Source organism: Agelaius tricolor, unplaced genomic scaffold (assembly GCF_023055355.1).
Source record: "Agelaius tricolor isolate 1412-34295 unplaced genomic scaffold, bAgeTri1.0.p SCAF_3, whole genome shotgun sequence".
In the NCBI taxonomy this organism is placed as follows: Eukaryota; Metazoa; Chordata; class Aves; order Passeriformes; family Icteridae; genus Agelaius; species Agelaius tricolor.
The window spans coordinates 2,100,383-2,124,788 of NW_027269263.1; the positions used below are offsets into that span (position 1 = coordinate 2,100,383).

Below are 24,406 nucleotides of genomic sequence, written 5' to 3' on the forward strand. Positions count from 1 at the left end.
CCATAATCAGATTCTTTAAGATTTGAAGGTTTGTTGGAAACCAACTAGGGAACCATATGGTATCTGCACATTTCAATGCTTGTTTGGGTACTCAGAAGTGGATTTATTTCACTTTTTTTTGTGTGTGCTTTCCTCTTTTGTGGAGGACTTTCTGGACCAGAAAAATAGCAAAGACAGAGCTGGTAGAAGATGCAGCACGACAAGGGGCTCTGCCAGCTCCGAGCCAGGAAGGGGAAGTTGGCTGAACTGCTTTTTTTTTCTCTCTCTCTTTTTCCTTTTAAGCAGGGTTAAGGTGAACTCCCAAGCAATTGTGGAGAGAGGCCCCACCTCTCCCAGCCTGATCTGCAGGCTCGGGTTACTTTCTCCTGCCTGGTTCTCAGGAGCCCACAGAGAGGTTCATGCCTGCTGCTGCCCCTGCCTTCAGCCCGAACCTGGCAAAATAACTCCCTCTGTAGAGTTCAGACCTTATTTCGGGAAGATTTGCTGGCAAGCACCAGGTGAAGGATGGAGTAGCACCACTTGAGAAGAGATTCAGCAACCAGACTGCTGCGAGCAGTAGCTGAGCGATATCACCCTCTCCACTTTTTTTTTTTTTTTTTTTTTTTAATCGGGAAAATCCGTGTCTTCCCTGGAGGAGCCGTCAGGGGCAGGACTCTGGCAGTGATGGCTCTGACTTCACCTGCTTCTGCAAATGAGTCACGGAGTGTTATAAAAAACAAGGACCTGCCAAGTCTCATTTCTTGGAACTGAGTGGGAATTTCAGCAAGCAGCTGCTCTTTCCTTAGTTTATACTTTTCCCCTGCAGGTTTCTTGGAGAGGGCCTGGAATCACAGAAACTTTGTGGCAGAAAGGACCTGTTGCTCCATTTTGATAGCCGTGGCTCGGTGGAATTAGCTGTTTGGTCCAGATATGATTCTAATCTTCCTAAGGGATCTTGGTGAAGCCTGGAAGGAGCCTCGGGAACGTAATTAAGCAGGTGTGTAATTCTTTCTGGATTGGCAATTGAATCCTATCAAAAATCAGGAACAGAACCTCAAAAATCAGGAACAGAACCTCAAAAATCAGATTAGCTCTCCTATGCACTACATGAATAGAGGTTCTTTTTCATATGTCTGATGCTGTCAAAAGATTTTTATGCTTTCTAGCTTTTCTCTGGAGTCACATAAGGCAAAAACTTATTTGAAAGAGAAATCAGTGAGAACAGATTCTCGCGGAACAGCCGGGTTTTAGGAGGGGAAGCGGCTCATTATAGCAATCCCAGCTGTGCTAACAGTGTAGCTGCGAGGACTTTGGCTACCTGCGAGCGATCCGATAGGGACCATTCCCCTGCGCTGAGAGCAAAAGCCACGTGTAAATTGTCAGAGCGGGGCGGAACGCGGTGCCAGATGGAAACAACATAAACAGCTGGGAGATTTCATCCGGCATTTCAAGCGAAGACGGGGAGGAGGGGACTTCTGTTCTCGTAGACCACTCTTTCCAAAGGTGCTTTGGCTACACCTACTCCTCCGGGGAAGGGATGTTGCTTTGGAGCCGTGGTACGTTTTGTGTGTGGCCTTCTATTTAATTTTTTTTTTTTTAACCATGACTTTAAACTCGCACGGGGCGCTGCTCTCAGCCCCTTTGCATGGCGTGAGCCGTGCCGGGAGCAGGAGGAGGGAGGCGGCGAGCAGAGCTCTCAGGGCTCCGTGCGGCCGCTCCGCCGGCGCGGGAGCTCAGCGCTGCGCTCCGCGGGCCCGCCCCGGCCGCGGGCTGGGGTTGGAGCTGGGGCCGGGGCGGGGCGGGTGCCCGGCAGAGGGAGCTCGGCTCCGCTCGGCTCCGCTCGCCGCGGCTGCTCCGCTGCCCGCCCCGCTCCCGCACTTTGTTGGCGGCGCGGAGCGGAGCCCCCGCGCCCGCCCGGAGCCCCGCGGCCACCGCCGCCCCCGGCCCGGCAGGAGGATTCGGGGCAAGGTAAGGAAGGGGCTGGCGGGGCGGGCTGGGATTTCCCCCTGGCGTCGAGCCCCCCTTTGGGTTGTTCCGCGACCCCAAAGCCGGCGGGGCAGCCGGAGCAGGGCGGATTGAGGGGCGCTGCCCCGGCCTGTCCCCGCTGCCGCCGCTGCCCTGCGCTCGGACAGGGGGCTGAGAAGTCCCTGCCGGGCCCCCCGGGGATGGTGGTGGGTGCTGCAGCTTTTTCCCAGCCTGGCTGTACACCCGCGAAGCCCCCGGTGTGTGTGTGTATGTGTGTGTATGTGTAGGTGTGCGTGTGCTCTCCTGCTGCCGCCGCGGTACCGCCACACCTGCCCGCACCTCGCCCGCCGGGCTCGCACCGGGCTGGGCATCCCCGCCGGGGGCACCAGCCGTGCCCTCCTCCTCCTGCCTCACCTTCTACCTGGTGACCCCCCCTCCCAGTCCTCACTGGGGTATTTTTTCCCCCTCCCAGTCCTCACTGGGGTATTTTTTCCCCCTCCCAGTCCTCACTGGGGTATTTTTTCCCCCTTTCAGTCCTCACTGGGGTATTTTTTCCCCCTCCCAGTCCTCACTGGGGTATTTTTTCCCCCTTTCAGTCCTTGCTGGGGTTTTTTTCCCCCGGTGGTTCAGCTGGTTTTCCGTCTCTGTGGCTGGTAGCGGGCGCAGAGCAGCTTTGGGTGGGATAATCCTGTTGAATGCGTTCGTTTGGTGCTCTCCCCTGCTGTCTCTCATGTCCCCCCGCTGTTCAGCCCTTTCATTCTCTCCGGTAACTTTCCCCGGTGTCTTTGCTCCTTCTGCCCCTCTCATGGCCATGACACGCACTCCCTAAGGCACTGCCAGCGTGCGAGTGACCTGGGCACACCTTGGAAATAGGTTAAGGGCATTTTGAGGAATAATTTAAGGTGCTCCTGGCCCCCACCGTGACCTCAGAAGGGCTGCATTGTATCCACGAAAAGCGAGATGTTGCGGCTTCCACTAAAGCATAATAATTTCAAGCTAGCTAGTAGCAGGCAATGGAAGAAAGGGTGGAACAGGTTTTTCTTAAGGATGTTGTTTGAGAAGCAATCCTCCCACTCAGAAATTGTGCTTTGCTTTGGCTGGTAAATCTTGTACCCTCCAGAGTGGTGTGACCTTTGGTGGAGTCTGCTTTGTTTACTTGAGGTGAAGTGCTGAAGGTAAAAGTATTGCTCCTCTTCATTGTGTCTGCTGAAATATTAACCAAGTGATGGATCTTGCATGCCTTCCCAGCATGGATCATATTTTAATTACTCTTCTCCTTGATCATCAAAAAAGTGTCCTCCTCCCTTCCTATTGACTGCCTTCCTTCTCGTTTGTGATTGTGCAATGTCTATATGTCAGCTACAAAAGTTGCTTGCATGGGAGAACATAAAAATTACCATTTTTTGTTGTTAGCAACTGGAACTACTTAATCAGCATGGTGTGGCCGGGTCTCCTTTCCCTGGAATACCCATGGAAACGCTGCAACCCCTGCCCTGTGAGGAGGAGAAACCTCTCCTGGGCCAGGCTTGCAGTGAGTTGGTGATTCCCTCTCAGGGAGTTCTGGGGTCTCTAGCTGGTCAGAGTGACTCTGAGATAAGTTGGAAAGTCTCATTTCTCACCTCGGTGGTCGAAGAAGGAGTCAGGACTCTTCATTTCTCGGTCTCAAGGCTGTTTATTGTATCTTATCTATAAAATTCTTTCTCCTGTCCAGCTGAAGTCCATTCAGCAGGACAGTCAGAGGCACTCTGCCTGCCCCCAGGGCAGTGTTATCTTTTTATACTAAAAAATACACGTACAATATTTACAATTACTTTCTAATACTTATCATCTATGTTAGACAGTGAGCTTCTACTCTAAACTAATCTAAAAGTGCCAGCATCACAGCAGAAGATGGAGGCCAAGAAGAAGAAGGAGAAAGGCTGGACACGCTTAGATTCTTCTATCTTGCTTCTTGAACCCCCATTCTAAAAACTCTAAAAAATTTATTTTTCACTTTCTGAGAAATTCACTATCATTCTACTTAAATTGTTGTGGCTTGTAATTCTTCATACAAGGTTGGTAATTGTTTTTTCTAAGGGCTGAATCAAAGGCACAGGGGTCTTGGGCTCTGTGCTAAGCTCTCTGAGGAATTTCTTGGGTTCTGACAAGGGAGAGGGCGGTGGGGACTGCAAAGAGCTCGCAGAGTTTCCGAGGTGTAAGGGAGACGCCCCATATCTCCTCCTGATTCACAGTTCACAGGAAGTGTGCCATTATTAGCTCTCAGGTAAGGAGATACTGTGCTCAAGGCTCCACGGGAGCAGCCTGTGCCTGCTCCCTGCTTTTACTGGGGAGCCAAAGGAAATGGAAATGGCTTTGGATTTGAGTTGTCCAGCTGGCTTGTGCTGGCACGCACTCATGGAGGCTGTGGTGTTGAGTTATGCCTTCTCCTACCTCTGAGTGCTGGTTTCTGAGTGATTCTGTGATTTTGAAAGCAGACAAAGCGTCCCATTAGATTTATTTGGAGGGAGGTAACACCCCAGGAGCAGCAACACCCAGTAATGATTAGGTGCTAGTTATATACAGCAGTAATGGAGAGGGCAAGATTAATCTGAAGTTACTTCTGCTGTGAAATGCACAGATGGAAAAAGTACTGAAGTTTTCCACTTGGTGACAACTGAATTCTTGAAATAGGGTTGATTTTTTTTTCTGTCTATAGTCCAGCTGTAAATGGTGAATCAGTCACATTAACTACTGCATTTTTTTCCCCTGTGGGTGACAGCTTATTAAAATCTAACATCTGAAGTCAAATAGTTGAAGCCCCAAGGGTCAAAATAGATTAAATATATAAGAATTCTTCTGTTACTGTGGGGAGATAAGAGAAAACTTGAAGTCCGCATGACAAAGATTGCACCACTAAAGCACTTGCTAACTTTGGGTTCAGTGTCTACCACTTGTTGCTCTTACATTCCTGGTTACAGCTCCTGCATCTCTTCTCATACAGTGAATGACTGCTCAATGCACATGATTTTTTCAAAGACAGCTTTTGGCTGTGCCAGGCAGAAGAAGGAAGCCCTTTGTGACCCCTCCAGACTCCTCTCTCTGCTGTGGGGCTGGTGGCAAGGAAGAAAAGACATTTAACACTTTGGAGTTGTTGCTTACAGTGCAGCCTGATCCTTGTGTCTCTATTCCAAGTACATTTTTCAATGTGAAAATTCGGTATATAAGAGGCTCATTTCTTGTATTCAGTGCTAGTTCTCCAGTTTTTCCATTACTAAATGCTTCAAACCAGAAGAAACTAGAATTCCTGCTTTTGGGGAGGGGCTGTAACTGGTGCCATTTTATCTTAACTCCAGACTTGGACTCTGATTCATCTGCCAATTTATTCATCCAAAACAATGACATTCTGCCTTGTACAGCTTTATTTTCTGATTTAACCTAGGATTTTCAGTTTTCTGCCCTGAATTCCAAGTTAGATGGTGAACTTTGTTTTGCCACGAACTTCACCTGCCAGTGCAGTCCTGAGTGACCATTCCTCCCTGCTGTGCCCATAGAGGAATTTAGGTATAAAGTCATTGAAAGTTTCACCCAAGTCAGTGACGCTGGTTTGGGCGTGTGTAGAAAACATTTGCAAAGCTGTTTATAAAACAATGCTCTGCAGTCACTGCAGGGGATTGTTAAGACAAGGTGTCTTTTACAGCTATTGACTCTGGGACAGTCACAGCCTTCTTGGAAGGACCATGATAGTGTGGGAGGAAGCAACCTCCACATCTGTTTTGTGAGGAGGGACTCTTTTTTTTCTTTCTTTTTTTTTATTCCCCTCTTAATTTTGTGTCATTGACACTGGGGGATAAGAAATGAATCACAAATGGAAATGTTGTTAGCATTAGCTTTTAAAGATCTGTTTCATTTTGAGCTGTGGCCGTGAGCCTGCAATCACAAACACATGGCTTTGATTGTAACGTCAGTTTTAGTAACATTTTAAAATTTTAGCCAACTCAGGGCCTTGAATTGCTACTAGTTGAACGCTTCCAGTCCTTTCTTCCCTTCCCCTGTCTCGGTAATTAAAGTTAGGCATGCTGTGAATCTCCACAGGGTTAAGATCTGACATGGAAATAGCAAATTACAAATTACTTTCTTTGCATTTATTACCTTTGTCTTTTGGTGAATAGACTCCAGCAACCTCGATCAGACAAAGTTAGCAGATGTCTCTAGCCTCAAAGGTGCAGAGTTAGCGTTTTCCACGAAGTTGTCCATTTCTGTGGGATTTTTCTGTTGTATAGTTTTCTGATGCATGACAGGCGTCTTCATTACTGTGGTGGTGTGACAGGGGATTCTACTTGCCTTTGTTCTCAAAGCCTCACTCCTGTTGTCACTTTGACCAACCATGGAAATTGTTAGCTTCTCCATAAAGCTACAGAGGAAAAAAGAATGGCAAAAACACCAACATAAACACAGAAATGATTAAACCATTCTCCTGAAATACCGTGAAAACTTAGTGTTTGAACAGAATAATTAGTAGAAATTAATGATTTTAAGAATGGCATCTGTTGAGTGAAGGTAGGTGTTATGGATGTCCAGTAACTTTAAAAAGGTTTCATACAGATAATGTGGCTGTTTGGGGTTTTTTGGTCTTTTTGTTGTTTTGTTTCAATATTGATTTTATTGTGTTTTGGGTTTTTTGTTTGTTTTCTTTTCAAGAATGCATTGGTTTTACACGAAAGAGAGGATTTGTCTTTTAATAATCCAAAATGTTACAGTTCATGGATTTTCTGGATTTTATAGATTACCCCTGAAGATAGGGAACACCTGATTCCTTTCAAGCTTTCCATGAGTGTAGGGGAGCTGCATTCAGCCGAGTTAATTGTGAAACTGCCAGAGCTGGTTCTTGGGGCTGGAGTTTGCTGCATGCTTCAGACTAAATGTAGTACAGGTGTTTCTCTTATTATCTGTAGCTCAGCAATGTTTATAACTGGAAAATAAAGAAGTGACTCCTGGCGGATTTGTATTTATTACTTTGATTTCTGCTCCTGCATGTAAAAAACATTTTTAAAGATTTGACCAAGTAGAAAATCAGGCACTAGGATTGCTGCTTCTCCCATCAGCTCTCCCTTCTCCTCCCCCTCACCCTTCAGAAATTGTCTCAAGAGCAAAGAGGAGCTGAAAGTGAGGTGTTAGCAGCCCCTGCTTGTTGTCCATTAGATAAACCCACACCCATTAGCAAATGGCTTTTAACAGCCCCCCCCCAAAACAGCTGCATCAAACTTGTTCCAAAAACACGAGAAATACCTGAACTCACAGAAGTTCGTTTCCTCCTCAATACTTGCAGATACCTGGTGAGATACAAGATTATCCCAATTTTGTCAATGTTTTGCCTTTAGGTAGACTTTGATCTTGCTCTGCCTTGTTCCGTTAAAGGTCCTAGTGAATTTTCTTTCACCTGAAATGTGAACTTTGGTTAATGAGCACGTTCTTTCAGTCTGGGGTGGTTGAGAGCTCAATTCATCCTTCTGAATGCTCCTTTCATGAAAGCTGAGGACTTTGCTCTTCCTTCTAATGTGCTCTTCCTTCTTCCGAGGCCACTGATCTTTTTGTTTGTTTCCACAGTGTGTCTGAGGTGTAGTCTTCTCTGTTTCCTTAGACAAAGATCTCTTTGTTTCCAGTGTAAAATATAATTTGAAGTAATTAGCCTGAAGAAAACTTTTTGTTCCCTGCTCTCTAAGGAATTAGAAAGACACTTGATGTTTCTGGGTGTTAGGTGTCTGGTTAATGCATGGATTTGCTTCAGAGTTTAATGCATGTGAGAGTCCCAGTGTACATCATAAAAATATTTCTGAATGAGCTGTTCTATTACTCAGAGCATGTGAATGTGAGACCTTTGTAGAAGGAGTGAGACATTCATCTTATACATTGTCTTATGCACTCAGGTATATGGAGAACTCAATGATCTGCAAAGATAATGCAAGGAAATTGAGTTACATCAGGAGGAGTTTGTGTTATCATGTGGCAATAATATTTAGCTTGATGATCTTCTGTGCCATTTAAAAAATGGTGTGGAAAAGTAAACTAGTTATTCTTGTGCCTCTAAAGTAATTTTCAGCTTTGCACAACATGTCTTGAGAAGGCAATGAGTGCATTGTACTGCCTTCAATGGAGATAAAAATATACATCTGTGTTTCACATTCAGAACAGGCTGCATATGAAATACATGTGTTTTCCTCTTTCCCTTCAATCTCATCTCAGACTCGCTTTTCCCAAAGTGGAATTATTTATTCTCTGCTCCACTTCCAGCATTATTTATTACTTTGCAATTCTTCCTGGGCTCTCGCAGCCCTTAATGTAATGTTTCAACTTTCCATTTCCTTCTCTTGCTGTGCTCAGGGATAAAGCCTTGTCCAGGGCAGAGGGCTGGGAGCTAGAGGATGGGATCTGTTTCTGTTTTAGCAGCAAACTTCGTTAAGGCTAATAAATCTGGGCTAACTGGTAATTAGCCTCTTGGTGCTATCTCACGCAGAGAGGGCAGGACATTGTGAGGAATCTGGACTTTGTACCTTGGTGTCTCTTAGGTAAGTCACCCCTGGGTGACAAATGTCCTGCCCCTGCCAAGAAACAGGCACGGCTTCTCTACTGCAGTCACAGTGTCCCTTCCCGTGGCTGCTAAAGGGCTGCTGCACTGAGAGCCTTGTCCTCAGCTTGGCTTTGCCTCTCCCTGCTCAGCCTGGCCCTGGGTGAACTCTGCAGGTTTTCCTTCCCTCCCTGCCTGCCTCAGCCATGTTTCTCCACCATCTTCCTTATCCTACTGTTGACTCTTGATATAACTTTAACTCTCCTGTTCTTTGGGGTTTTTTCTACTGTTTCTTTATTTAACCCCTATTTTCCCTCCCCTTTTTGTTTTACATCACTCTTTAATGGCACATAGTGCTCCATGTTCAGCTTCATGAACACTTCTTGCAGTAAAGCTTTCTCATACTCAAACCCCAATTCTTTCTCTCCTTTTGTGTCCTTTATTCCAATGTCTTCTCTAAAGCATTTCAGATCCACTGTTCTCAGTGGGAAATGTGATATGTGAAATTGTAAGGATAGTCAAGTCTTTCTGGGTTAAGTCATGTCTTCCCTACAATGTGTGTGCTTTGTCAAGGCAGTAATTTTAAGCTCTCATCACACAGTTCTACAACTCCAGACCTTGCAGGGAGGCGTTAGAGCGTGTGTAGGCACTTGTTTTCCCTGTGTGAGTGAGGTGTCTAATACACATTCAAAAAGTCTCTTCAATAAAGAGTTTTACTGAATATGACATTAAGATGTTCTCAGAAGTGCCTTGGATATGTGGTGGAACAAGTTCTACTCAGAATTTACAGTTTTTCTCACTTTTTATATGAAAGATGAATGTTGACATGCAAGTGGCTTAGGGCAGCTGGCAGCAGGGAGCTGTGTCCTCCCAGGGACAGCACTGATTATTTTTTTTTTGGAGGAGGAGGTGGATGTTTAGACCATGAGAGTTTGTCCCAGTGGGTTCTTTGAGTATTTTAAACTGTCCTTTTATAACTCTGAAAGTTATTGTCCGGACATCTCCATTCCTTTTTTTAAAAATAATCTAAAAATCTCAATTTTGGAAACAGCTGTTTTGTCTCTGTCTCAGTTTTCCTATTTATAAACAAAAGACATATCTGGCTCTCAGGAGTTTTGTGAGGCTTAATTAACAAATATTTATACAGGCTTTTGAAGATATAAAGCAGCATATAAATGCTAAGCAGTGTTATTATTACCACCAGCTGCTTTGTTGTAATTGAAGTAATAAAAGTTTTAGTGCCAGTGGTTGTGTTGCTGTTGCCTAAATAGAGTTTTTGTGAACTCAGGAGACATTGAGGATGGGGAGACAGTGATGGTGTGGACCATACTGAAATACAGTGTGTGGGACAGCTCTGAAACCTTTGTGAAGGACTTAAAATAATTTTAATAAAGAAGTAAAAGTCCATAACTGGAAAAGAGTAAACCCTGTTCTGCAGTATGTTTAGAGGTCCCAGGACTAACTGGGGGTTGTCTGTGCTGTGCAGTGTGTCCCTGATTAGAAATGAGCTGGCAGCATTTGTATTTATGACTCTGGCATAAAAAAGAAGGGATCTTTTAGAGATGATTGATAATGGGTAGTATAGGAAAAGTAACATGGTATAAATCACAATTAGCCTTTGAAATTTATTTTTTTTTAAGGTCTACTTTTGTAAAACGTTCATGACTTAAAGCAGAGTTATTTTTATTAATGTTCTTGTGCTTATCTCACATAACCAGCTTGTTAAAAGCGGATATGAACACTTTTTAAGCCTCTGGCTTATAAATTGTGAGAAAGAGAAAGGAAGATTGATTCCAACAGGCTTGAAGGCAGATTCATTTCTCTTCTAGTTAGCAAAATGAGAGAGAGGGAAGAATTAAACTGGAGACTTAGTGAGCCAATCAGTTTCAGCCAGGTTGAAAATCATTAGATTTAGCTCCAATGTAAAATTTAATTGTAAAAGTCTAACTTGAAAGAAAATGAATTCAGGGGAATTCTGTTTTGGTAAATTGATGATAATATCTCTAAGTTATTTCTGCCTGACGTAACAAGAGTGTGGAAAAAATAAAGTAATAACAAAGGAGCAGTGAGGGGGAACAGTTATTTTGCAAACATCTCCTGAGGTTCAGAGGGGGTTACTTGGTCACATTAGAAGAAGAATATTGTGCTGCTTGAATGTTGGAGAGAATTGATAAAAACTGTGGCTTGAAGAAAGCGTCTCTGTTCTTTTTACTGTAAACATTTGAGATAAGATGGAAAAGCTTGGAAGAATGCAACATCTTCTGCAAGTTCTTTCAGCATTCTTAATTGTTTGTTATGAGGTCTTGGTTTAACATTGGCAGTTATTTTTGGTGGGTTTAGGGGGTTCTAATTTGTTAAGCTGGGCTGTCAAACTACCAATAGCAAGTAATCTGTCTCTAATAATATTTTAATATTTAGTAAAATGCTGGTTTTACTTGTAAGGGATGTTCCCTAATAGCTTCTGGGTCAGTTCTACTTATGAAGACCTGAGTTAGTTAAGGTGTTAGAGGGATCACACAAATGTGGATCATGGGTCTTGATTTCATAGTGGCTGTCCTGCAAGGACTTTGAAAACAGAGAGGATGCAAAGAAGGGAACTTTCTCAGTCCTTTATGATTATAGGTAAGCAAATTTTCAGACAACTTTGAACATTATTAAACACTAAGAAGAAAAGTCCCAAGCCCTTTTTTTTTTCCAGTTTTAGGCAAATCTTACTTTAAAAACTACCATAAAAATGTACAACCACAAAGCTGTTCTCCATAGAAATAGAAGCACTTTAAACACACAGAGACAGGCAATATAGCCCTGAGGCACATATGGAGGCAACCCAAATGATGAATGGTAGGTTCAGAAAAGGTTACTGCTCAAAATATTTTCAGTAACCAAGTGGAGGACAATTCATAGCATTGTATTAGAGCTGTTCCTTCTTTGTGAGAGACTGGTGACACCTCATTGTGAATGAAAGTCTGGAGATTTTTGACAGCTGTGGGAAAGAGCAACTATTTTATGCTCCCTGTATACAGAGGTAGAACAATTAGATAGGAATTTGTTTTTCTGTTACCCCAGACTGTAACACAGAGTAGTATGATAACTGTCTTTTGAAGTACAAAAAAAATCTGCCTCAGGGGCTATAATTTTAAAGCATCATATGAAATGCTGATTTAATAAGGTCTGCTCCTTGCACATTTTAAGTGCAAGGGAATGTGTGTGTTGAGACCTTGCTAATCCTTCATTTGCACGAAGTCTTTGGCTTGTTCCCTAACTGTCAAGGAATTAATGGTGTGCTTCAACGAGATCCTGCATTACTGGGCTGTAATTATTTCCATAAGATATCCTGCACTGCATTTGGTGGTGCTTTATGAATTATCATAGTAAATAGAATGAAATTGCTGTTGTCAAAACTTATGAGCAAAGTAATCTGATTCCCATTGTTGGTGTACTCAGTGGCTCGTGGAATTAAGTGATACCCAGTGGACTTCCAGGCACTTCATGCAGGTTGGTGAGAGGTTTGCTGAGCTGGGTTGCTGTGCTTGTTAACAGGGCTTGTGCAAGTTAAACAGGGGTGTAGGTGACAAGGAACAATTCCACTGAGCCAGAAAAGGCTCCAATTGCATGGGACACTTTTGTGTCTCCTGGCTGAGGATGGAGGTCCTTGTGCTGTGGTGTTGCCCAAACCTGGGTTTGGTTCTGCACTACAGACACATCCTCCATCTGCATGATTTTGTGGAAATCTGCATCTAGCTAAAGCAGGCTGTACAGAAGGTAGCATATATCACCTGTTTTTCAGGTGGAGAGAGTCAGCAGCATTCAATTTTGGAGTATCTACCTAGGATTTTCCCTTTGGTTTATTACAAGTCTTTGTATGGTTGTAGTCCCTCCAGATCTTAGCTAGTGACTGGAGGCTTGCTGTACCAGGCACTCAGTTTCAGGAGAATGTTATTATTTAAACATTGTGTCTATTTTTAAGTCAGATAATCTATAAAACCTGTTGAAAACCACAAGAGATCATTACATCATCTAGTTTGACCTCTAGAGTGTACGAAGGAGGAGGGTTTCTGCCCTTCTATTTCTGCTAGAAAAATATTAATCAAGTTTCCTTGGCTTTCCTCTCAGAGGAAGATAGACACAGTTATTTAAACTACCTGCCCCTGGCAAACACTGGCATTTTTCTCTAAGTACATTGGTGAATTTTTAGTGGTTCTTTGGGTGTGGATCATGTGAATGCCAGAACGTGGTGCAACCCTCTGGATGCTGTTGTTTATGTATGTGTGTATATACATATATATATATATATATATATAAATTTTATATAGATACACATATATATACACCTTGTGTATATGTATATCTACTTCGTATATATATACTTTTTTGTATATATATATACTTTATATATATATATACACACTTTGTATCTATACATAGCTATGTATATAGCTATCTATCTATCTATATATATATATATATATATATAGCTATATGTATATATCTACTTTGGCATGATGTAGCAGATGCAGTCCAGGTTTCTTCCTCTAGATACACACACCTTTTCCCCAAAAGCTTCACAGGCTAAAAGCAGGTGATCCTGGAGTCTCTACTTCTGTCCTTCGTGCTTCACTGGATAAATTGTGTAAACTCACATCACTTTCTGAACCACTGTGTGCTTGTCTGTGTAATCACTTTTTGCTCACATGGCAGACTGAGGCACTTGTTTGCACAGCAGTTTTTAGGAGTTTAAGGCCATGTTAGCCTGTGTGGGGAATCAATGGGAGTGTTGGGGATGTTCTTGTATAGGTTCACTTGATTTTTGAGAGATTTGTGGCCTTCCTGCCTCCTAGAGCATGGAACTGGTGCTGTACAGACTCTGGGATGCCCAAATATGTGCTGTGCTAGTATTTCCAGTAATGCCGGTGATGCCTCAGGTTTAGCTTTTATATTTTTCAGATTCTGTGCTGCTTTAGTGTGTGGGTCTGGGCTTCACATTATGGGATGGTGAGCTCTCTGCAGAGCAGGGAGACAAAACAATTCCTTCTCCAGCTGGGGACCAAGGACAAATGATCCAAATCTCAGCCCAAGAGCACAAACCCCATGGGCTGGAGAGAGAAAAACAAGCAGGGTGGGACTGCAGGGGCTAAAGCTGGAATTGGACAATGAACTGCAAGATGCAAATGGAGCAGAACTGATCACAGTGAGAGACCCCGGGAGCGCTGGTGCATTTTGGGGCCATTTTGGTTCATCTTGGGTGCAGCCCTGGCTGGGCTCTTGTTCTGCCCAAGGTGGATCCATGGGGGAGATCCTTTTAATAAATCCCTAATTTATTTTTTAACTCCATCTAGCCTCTGTCCTAGCTGAGCCTTCCCAAGGCATCACCAGCAGTAACATTTTTTTCAATATTGGCACATCTTCCTCATGGCTTCTATCAAACAAGATTTACAGATGTCACTACAGGCAATTTAGTAAATGGAGTCCAAAAATTGGGTTTCTGTGGGAATGTGTCACAAGCAATGTGAGTCCTCCTTGGTTTTAAAACCTCCATTGTAGAGCTTCAGTGCAGTCACTTCTTTAGGATGTAAAGAAAAAATGTGGCAATTTTACAGATGACCTTGCTCTTTATGCTCTCCCTGCATGGGACTCTTGCTTCCAGTAATGAGGAAATGTTCTGAGGCAGTGTTCTTGCCACGGTGACATAAAATAACAGAGACTTCCAGTTATTCCCCTGTTCTTGCCCTGTAATAGACACATGCCTTCAGGGACCAGCTGACCTTAGAAATGATGCATATCTGGAGCTCAGGGTCATTTCTGTCCTACAGATTTTATTTTTTTTTTAATAGGCGTTGGGATTATGATACTGCACTCACTGATTAGAAACCATATATGATTAGTATTTTTGATCCAAGTGTGCACTCTCCACTCTGGGCACACATTCCCCCTAGAGCTCCTAGAAATGCACTCAGTTGTTGCTCTGACAGAAAGAAAAAAAGCAGGAAAAAAGACCCAAAATTGCCTAAAATTTACCTTTATGAGTTTGAAGGTGTTTTTCAGACCAGGCATGTTGGTAGTGATGCTCATGAGTTGTTCAGCTGTGGGTGAGAGGGTTTCTGCAGCATCAGAACCTTGATCTCTAAGTACTTGTTTGTTCCACTGATATTAATAGAACAAATTGTCTGCCTGTTTAATGATTTTGAGGTTGAGGCTCAAAAATCTCAAACAACAACCCACGACAAAAAAACAAAGCAAACCCCAAGATAATTTGTGTGCTTGTTTTGTTAAAGGAAACTTAGATCATTTGGAAACAATTTAAAAGAATTTGTCACCATTCTTGTTATTTTTTTCTGTCCTCATCTTATTGTGAGACACATCTTTTATTTGAAGTGTGTACTATTTTAAACAGGCATTATGTTTTCATGAAAACTCTGCTGGGCAATGTCTTAATCCAGACATAAAAGCAAATAAACTAAGAAAAATCCTCTGTTTATCTGAGATGAGAGGACTTTTTTAAGAAAATGAGAGAGAGGGGATCGAAAACAACTTAATGTTCTCTTTTGTCTCCCTTTATGTTCCTTAATGTTCTTCTACAGTCCTCAGGAATTACATTATCTCACTGGTATGTTACTGGGGTAGTACTACAAAGAAATCTCAAAATGCTACTGTCTTTGGAGTGTACAGTGAGGAGAGGCAGCAAGTGCTGCATTGCACTCTTTGATCTAGGCTGATTCTGATTTTACTTTGAATTCAGAATTGATGTGCATGTTTAATGATGGATAACATCTTTAGGATGCTCCCTGCACCTCAGTGAGGTAAACCGGAGGGTTTACATCTTTCTTTTGGGGCTGTTAATTTTACATACAGCTGAGATCTCTCGTGTGCAAGGTTGGCTATTTGGGATTTCTAATGAATTACATTTGACAGCTCCTCCTCAGTTTTACTTCTTGGTGTTGCCTCAAACAAAGCTGAGCAAGCTTACTGTAAGTTTCCCGAGCTCCTTTCTAGTGAAATCTGTCACAATTTCCTGTCATTTGCACGGCTGTGGAACAAGCTGTCACACAAGTGAGTACTGGAATTCTGGAGGTGGGTGTAGCAGCAGTGCCAAGTGAAGTGGAGATGAAGAACTGGGGGCTGTGGACTGGGAAATGAGCAGGACGGTGTAGTGTGGGGCTCACTTCATCTCCACTGTAATCTTCAGGATCTGTCTGTTGGGAGCTAGGAGAGCTGCCAGGGTTCCTGGCCAGGAGGCTCTTTGGTTTGTTTTCAATTCCATTTCATGGGAAATGAAATTAGCATCTCTAATTTTCTTCCTTGTGACCCCTGTGTTTTTCAAAGCACCCACTGCATGGATGGAGGGCTTGTTTCCATATATTTCCATATACCTCATTGCAGGTACTAGTCAAAAAAGCCAAAACTGCTGCCCCAAAACCCCCTGATAATTCAAATTCAAATCCCCAGTGATGATACCTGGTGAGCCTATGGCAGTGGTACAGAATAGAGTCTGGAGTGGGGAATATCAATGCTGCCACATCCCTCTTTTGCAAAGCCCTGGGATTCTTCCTTTATCTTGGTTCAGTCTGCTAAGTCTTGTGAAAACAATAAACTGGCTCACCTCCGGTACTGTGATTTTTATCTTGAATTAATAACAAGTTGTCTTTTCTCACAAAGATAAGTACTTTTCTTTGAAAGAAAAATTGCTTTATCTTCTTGAGGATTCTACCATGTTAGCTAACACATTAAATATGGTGGTTTTTTTCTTTTTCCTAATAATCCTTGTGCTATCAGGACCTTTGCTTTGCCCTGGATTTTAATGAGTCGTTTAAAAGCAGAATTCTGTTTTGGCCATTTGACTGTGATACTCCCTCTCAAATCAGTTACCATTTTGAGAATGACATCTGAGTCTGCCTATGTTTCTGCATGACTGGAAGCTGTCACTACTTATTGAAACTTATTAGTGCTGGAAATGGATATGCTGCTTCATCTGCTGGGGATGAAACCTGAGGCACCAGCATTCTAATTTAAATGTTGTTCCCATGGGGAAAGGAGGAGAGCTTGGATAGTGAGGGGTGAGAGCTGCCTTGCAGCTCCAAGAGGCTTTGGGAGCTTTGCCTACAGGTTGCTAAAAGCAGGTTGTGGCATTTTTTTGATGATTCAAGACAATACTGTGCTTTAAAATCAAAGTTTAATGGGAGGTTACAATGCTTTAGCTGAAGATTGTATTGCAGAAGACACAAAAATTTTCTTTAAGAGGAACCAAGGTTGGGAATCCTCTTTTTGGGGAGGGGGGATGAGCACTTGAGGAATTAGACTCTAAAGAGGGCAGGCACAAAGTTTGACTCAAAGCCAAGCTTCTGTGATGGCTCCTGGGAGTCCACACGTTCACCCAAAGTATGCAAAATGATTCTTAAAAATGGGGGCAGTGGAGGCCATGAGTCTCCATCTATCCTTATTGTCACTTTTCTCACCTGAAAGGGCTGTGAGCCAAAAGAGCAGAAAGGCAGGAGGAGTCCCTGGGTGACCCCAGCTGTACCTGGCCCTCACCACATCACTGATCCTTGTTTTACAAGGCTGCCCTGGGAGCTCCTGTATATTGTAATTTCTTCATTGTTTTTTCACGTCATTATATCTAAGTACATTCCCAGTACAGAGATTATTTTCCCCCACCCTCTCTCCCCTTCCCATGCCTCAGCACAAGCCCAGAGCTTACTTGAGACAGGAGTCTTTGATTGACAGTGCCTTCACCATTTGAGACTGGTGGTGTGCTAAAATGTACAACTGGCATTTTAGAAACTGTAAAGCTGACCTGACAAAGTGTGATTTTCTATTTTTTTTCTTTTATATTTTTTACTCTCCCCTTCTCTCAGCAAATGGTAGATGTGTCTTGATTCTGATCTGTCACGTTCTTGTGTCACTGCAACTTGTAGAGAACTATAGAACACTGAAATTGGTACATTCTGAAATTCATAAACAGAATTGAAACAATGTAGTCATAAATTAATCTTGATTCAACTTTTTTTCTTAAATAGAGTTCAGTTTACAGCAGGAATTCAGCAGTCTGAAGCTGACAGAGTGCAAAGGTGACCTTCAAGGTGATGGGAATGGTTAGGACAGACCAGATTTTACTAATGGATTTGTGACTTCCAGAGTGCCTCTGAATAACCCATTTATTTCTCTGAAACAAACTAAGAGTTGTTGCTCTTTGCCTGAAGGCCAGTGTTTTTAAAGCAAGCTTACAGTTCTCTCACCCTCCCATGCAACAGCTTGGAGGCTTTTCCTTGACAGATAATATTATTGTGAGGAAAAGGAAGTTTTGCAACCCTTAAACTTCCTGAAGAAAAAAGTGCTGCTAAGATTCCTTGGAAAAAATTTTAATAACACAACAGAATCTTCAGTGAGTCATCATTTACAGGAACATCAGTTTTCTGAGATGGTAACAAGATATAATTTTTCTCCATTTATCCCAAAGGCAGGCAAATTTTGCCAGCTTTTTTGCTGGTGTTACACTTCAGCATTGCAATCATATTTAAAGGAATAGTACCCAATTTCATCCATCAGTAAAACCAGGATGCTTCTGAATTAATGACAGAAACTCTCCACATCAGGTTTGAACATTGAATAAAAGGAAATGAGGAATCAGTTGACTAAAAGGATAAGAAATTTCTAAAAGACATAGATAAAATAATGAAGCTGAACATTTGCAGAAATGCTTATTAAGGAAAGCCATTCCCGTTGCAACAATTAGTCTGCAGCTTAGTGTTTGTGCAAGAGAATGCTGCTTCAATTAACAAAAGTAATTTCTATAGCACAGTGGTGAGACTGGCTCAGACAAAACTGAAATGTTCTCTTACTAAGGTACTAATGCTAATTAGTGAATGAAAGATCTCTTCCAATTAAAATCACTTTTCCTGTATGAACTAATGACCCAGTTTTAAAGAAGGCTCTTACCTGATCAACCTTTGAGGTTATTGCACTGGGCATTACAGTTTTACAACTCCTATGCTAAATAACATTTCTGAAGGATGTGTTTTCATACAATGAGGGTGCTGGATGTCTGATTTTAATCTCATGGGGACTTGTTCTCCTTGATGACTTTTCCCCCCCATATCTCATTGTGCTTCTGAATGTCTGTTGTGCACAAGGTTTTCTCTTCACCTCCTAGAGAAAAACATTGGGTTTATGATCCTAAGTGAAGTATTTTTCCTTACTTTTTTTTTTTTTCCTGGTATTTAAAACAGCAATGTATCAATAGTGGTGTTTGTCCATGTTGTTCCCGCAGCTGCAGTAGTGTGGAGCATCAGAAATTTGGGTTGTCCTGGACCTTGAAAGTTGCTATGGCAACTGTACATCCCATTGGGGAACCTGAGTTAGGTGTGCACACCTCATTTAACTTTCCAGCATTTCTCTGCAAATGTGTTAGGTCTGGGAACTCCATTGAAACACCATCTCTGGTATGCTAAGGGAAAGGAATCCCTGCTCCTGTCTCTGCCTCCCTTTGCTGCAGTCTGTGATTTCCTCCTCACTCTGTGTTGAGTGAGGAGCTGCAGATGCTCACCTGGAGCTCCCTGATGGGCACTGAGGGAGGGTCTGGACCAAGCTGTTGGTCTCCATCAGTGCCCTGGCTGTGGGCAGGGGACACTTGAGGAGCTGAGCATGGCATGTGGGCACCTCTTGGGTTTCTGTGGTTGAGATGACCCTGAGGTGTTAGAAAGTCTCTTTTTGCCAGCCCCACAACCAAAGAAGAAGTTGAGATTTGTTGATTCTGCTTTCAAGGTTGTTTATTTTCCCTTATCCATTACATTCTTTTTTTGACCTGCTGAGATCTGTCTGGGAAGGTCGGGTTGTGGCACCATCCTTTGGGGTGGTGTTGGCTTTTTATACTAAAAATGATGTGTACTTTATTTACAATAATTTTCCAATACCTATCACCTATGTTAGACAGTCTGTCTCTACTCTAAACCAATCCAAAAGTGCCACCATCACAGCAGAAGATGGAGGACAAGAAGAAGGACAGGACATACCCAGATTTCTCCATCTTGCCTCTTGAACCCCCATTCTAAATCTCCAAAATTCTACTTTTTCACCCTGTGACAAATTTACTATCATTCTACTCAAACCCTTGTGGCTTGTAACTCTTCACACAAAGTTGGTAATTGTTTCCATGGGTTAAAATCAAAGGCACAGGTGTTTGTGACTCCGTGCCAAGGTCTCTGAGCCCCCTGCCAGGGTCTGGAGTCCTCCAGGGCAGCCAGAGGAATGTCCTGGGTTCTGACAGGCACCCAGCTGAGTCACTGCAGGGGCTGCTGCTCTCTGCACGCTGGTTTGGGCTCCTGGAAGTCACTTTCTTACCCAAAAGCAGCTGGCATCCTGTGCCCTGCCTGGACATTGCTCCCTTCTGAAGCACCTCACAGGTAAGAGCTGACCTTCAGAGTCAGTGCTGTGGGGGCTGGACCTCACCCAGGGCAGTTCAAACATCTCTATTCATCACCCCCTTCCTAAGAATATAACAGGAGCTGTGTATGGATTTAAAGAAGGGAATCTTCATGGGGATGAAATATAAGCAACCATTGTGTAAATATTTTTTACATTATATAGTGAGAATCATACCCTCTTCTATGATTTTTACAGGGTTTTTTTGCCAAACTCTCATCTAAAGGGATTTTTTACGAAGCCAGCATCTCCCACACCCAAGAATGTGCTGGCTCCTCTCTTTCTCCTTCTGTGTAAGATATTCTCTTTTATTTTGGGTGCTGTTTTACCACTCATTCTGTGGTAGGACACTGAGCCAACCCTGTTGGTGCCCCCACGCAGTCAGTGGAGCAGAGCACAGGCTGAGTGCCTCCCTGAGCTTGCAGCTGGATTGAATTATGTTTGGGTTTCTGTTCAGTCTGAAGGTTTAGCACCATCTGGGAGATGTTTGCAGAGAGCAGCAGGTCTCATGTTCTGGAGTGCATTTGGGTGAGAGAGAAGAGGGGCTGGGAGGGGTGGAAATCTCTGGTTTTGGTGAACTTTGTGTGCATGTGTGGTTGAGATCTGCCTGGACTGACTGCCAAAAAAATCTTCAAAGGGTCTTTCTCACCATGGTAAATCCTGCTAGCTTGCTACATTTGACTTTTGTAGGTTTTCTGGTATTTTTGGTACCTTTTTTTTGCTACTTATGCAGTTCCACCCATTGGCTTCCTGTTGCCTACATCTCATCATTGAGTGATGCCACTGAGTGATGGCTCTGGCACCTTTGGGGTAAAAAATAAAGAAAAATGGATCTTTCTTTGGGCCTTGCTTGTGCTGGTGTTCCCTTGACTTTTTGATAAGCAGAAGTCCATTTTCCTGGTTCAGGAGGTAGAAAACTCCATATCTTCCATTTGCCTGGATATTGTGAGGTGGGGATTCTTCCTCCCTCCCCAAGAAGCACAAGAGAGAATCTGATCCTCAACTAATCCTGCCAATTCTTCTTTGCCCTTGGAGAATATTCCTCTATAGATTTTGTGGGTTATTTTTTGGTTTGTTTTGTTGTGGGTTTGGTGAGGTTTTTTTTGAGCCAGTTTTGGTAAACAAGTCGAACTTGCCTAAGGCTAGAGATACAAAGAAATTTAGAATGGTGACCTGAACCTTTATGCTGAGATATTTTTGCAGAGCAGCTCTGTTACCAGTTTGCAAAGCCCCAGGTAATTTGTTTCCTCTGTAAATCTCCCTGAAGAGGAGGCAAGTGTAAAGTATTAAAAAAAAAAATAAAAAATGAGGTTGTAGTCAATTTTCTGCCTTTCCTGAAGGTGGAGGACAGAGCTATTATGCATGACCACAGTTCTTTTTTTAAATTTTTCTTCTCTTTCCTGATGTTTGATACCTGGGAGCAGGATGATATTTTGCATAATTATAACTAGAAATCTGTTGTTGATGCTTTGCATCTCAGTCCTGGCTGGAATGCAAATAACCACCCAGTTTGGTAGGACAGCTATAGTTTATACACCCAGGACACTGCTGAGGATAACTGTGCAAGGCCACAGATATTTGCCTTCCCTCTTGCAAATTCAGTGGGAAACATTTGCCCAAACTCCTTCCTTGTTCTTTTTTTTTTTTTTTTTTTTTTTAGCTGGAACAGAATTCAGTGGAATGTGTGGAAAAATAAGTAAAAACACTTTAATATCAATATTTTCTTTCTTGATGAGCACAAGGTAACCAGAGAGCTCCTGTATTGCTGCTGTGTCCCAGTGCTTGTCCTAGGAAATGCTCAGCTGGGGCAAAAATTTCTCCTTTAGGCCATGACAGAAGAATATAATTTTCAGCACTGATTTTGCTAGGCAATTCACTGTGGAAATAGTACTAGAGGCTGTCAAATTGAAAGGATTTGCAGATTTTTGAAAAAATGAACAATATGTCAAGCTGAAGTTAGGGTTTTAGGAACAGTCTAAGCATTGTTATATGGGGAAATAATTATTTTCTTGCCTGGCTAGAGGACTGCCAGCTCTCATGCTGTCAAGAAGAATGCACATGTAACCTGAATAACACATAATCATGTCTCACTGGAACTTAAAGATATGATTTACAGGACTGACAGGCTCTTTGTTGTATCAGCATTGAGTGGTTGCAGCCCAAAGAAAAATCCACTTCAAGTACCTAGATAAGAATTAGGCTGAAAAATATGTCATGTTTTTAATTCTGTGAATTGTTGTGTCTCTGAGTTAGCCTTGTATGCAAAACATTTTTACTTCTCTCATGAACATTAAACATAATATTCTCATTTTCCTCTTACTGCAGCATTTTTGCAGTTTGGTAATAGGTATTTCTTTTTCTAATCTGTCTGTGCCCACTGTGTTTGTTTTTGCCCGCTGCATGCAACCTTCATTACTGGCATTTCCAAGGAAATCTGTAGCATTCTGGGGACTAAGCTTTGCCATGGTGTTGAAACTCACTGCAGGAGGAGGTATTTAAATCCAGTTTCATGTTGACAGCACTGTGCTGAGAACTTTCTGTCGTGGTCCCTTCTGCAGCCATCCCATGATTGCCAGGATCAGTATAAATAATGAGTGGCTGAAAAGAAAGGGAACCAAGTGACTTTAACTCCCCTTTCTATAAATACCTCATCTTCCTGCCTAATTTTCCCCAGGGAATTTTCTCCAATGTTGTTTGTTCTGCAGGCTGGGGGTGTGTTCATCTCCCTGCTTTCACAAGGGTCTATCTTGTGAAGCCACTGGCCCAGCATCACTACTAAGCAAATATTTACTGAGTTAATTGATGGATGCTATAGATGACAAAACTTAGAGCTACTACAGACAAGTTTTGGCATTGTAGGTGGATTTTTCCTCTCTCAGGGAAGGGCTGCCTCAGTCTCCAGCAGAAGGTGACAGGCACAAACTGAATTCTTCAGCTTTGTTCTGCAGCTGTACTCGAAGCCATCCTGCATCCACACTAATTTCCTCCAAGGAGAGATTTAGAACTTGGAGATCCTGGCCTGGGTGTCATTCTTCTGAAGGAACTTCAGAAATGGGCACAGAGCCTTGCCATGTCATGGTTGGTTGGGGTCCTGAGGCAATATTTAGTGTAACAGAATAAGCAGTGCTCCAGTTAGCACAGTCATCTCTTATGCAGGGAGATGCATTTATGCCTTCCAAGACAAAGAACCTTTTCACTATATGTCCAGTTATTATTCCGTTAGTTCTTTGTGGGGAATTAGCACATCTTTGTTTTCCTTTGGGCAGGGAAAGAGTTTTGCAAGTTCTCACTGAAAAGCCCAGTGTTTGAAGACACAACACTTAACATGAGGATTAACTTTTTAAAAGACTTGAAGGTCCCTGTGGAGTTGCCTGAGCCCATTAATAAAAGTTTAAATTTTCAGCCTAATGTATTAATTATGTTTGTCCAATTCCTAGAGGACCAGTAGATCAAATTAATCTTAATTAAATTTCAGGCTGTGATAGGAGGGGAAAAAAAAATATTGTAGAGTTTAAAGCTTGAAAGAGTCACTAGGCGAGCAGACTGTTACTTTTTCTGATTAAAATGTAAATACATTTTAAATTAAATTCCAGTAAATACATTTTAGCTTACTCATGTTTAGACTGGAGCTAGACCTTCAGTAATATGGTGACTACTGTGCTTTTGTCTTCATGGAAAGATTGTTTTTCAGACCAATAGGTTGAAAGTTCTTTTGATAAAAGCATGGCCTGTCATGCTAGGCCTGTAAATTATTTTGATGAAATTTGTGACTCTAATAATAATATTAAACACTAGAAACAAAATTTCTATGGTGGATGTTTCCATATACTCAAAAGAGAAAAAGCTGAAAGTGATAAAGATGGAAGCCACTCATATTTGTGTGCTCAAGTTGAGTTAAATCTTCCATTCAAATCCTGATCTAGCAATCCTTAGATGTGTGAGACCATGCAGAATTACTTAATCTCCTGAGGATGCCTGCATTTTAATAAAACAGATGTCAGTTTTGCATCTTGAGGTCTATTTCTTGTTTCTGAGGAAAATTTTTCATTTGATTTAAATCCAACAGAAAGGGGGTTTTTAAAATATTTCTCTTTATCTGGCTAATATCACCCTCTTGTAAAGCAACAAAACATCTCTCCATTTCTTATTCTATGTGAGTGTATTTAGTGCTCTTTCCTATCTCTTCTTGTCTCTTAACAGAATTTGTGTACACATAGGCATCACCAGAATTTTTTTCCCCATTATATTATTTTTCCCCCCCATTATATTAATTTTCAGTGGTTCAGGGCTCTAAAAGACAGTATTGGCTTTGGTCTTCTAGAAACATTCTTGTTAAGAGCTATCATTTACTACTTCCTTTGGGCTGTTTTTTCATCCATCTTGTTTTAAAACAATTCCTAGAAGCTTGCAGGAAGTTTAGCACAAGATGTTCTTGGTGTAATCCACTGACATAATTGATATATTCTATGCATTTATGCCCTAGGTGGGCAACATGAAGTGTCTGGTTTA

The 24,406-nt window shown here is 42.4% G+C and overlaps 1 protein-coding gene across 5 annotated transcripts in view; it reads left to right on the plus strand.

Moving 5' to 3' along the window:
• The first annotated feature begins 321 nt into the window (after positions 1-321).
• Positions 322-24,406, plus strand: part of EPS8 (EGFR pathway substrate 8, signaling adaptor) — a 124,700-nt gene continuing 100,615 nt past the window's right edge. For 2 of the 5 annotated variants that reach the window (XM_071422116.1, XM_071422119.1), the window contains exon 1: positions 322-976. The gene's annotated coding sequence lies outside the window, so the exon portion shown is untranslated. Of the gene's footprint in view, positions 977-1,067; positions 1,536-1,600; positions 1,948-24,406 lie in introns of those variants that run through there. The other 3 variants (XM_071422117.1, XM_071422120.1, XM_071422118.1) reach the window with 2 other exon arrangements.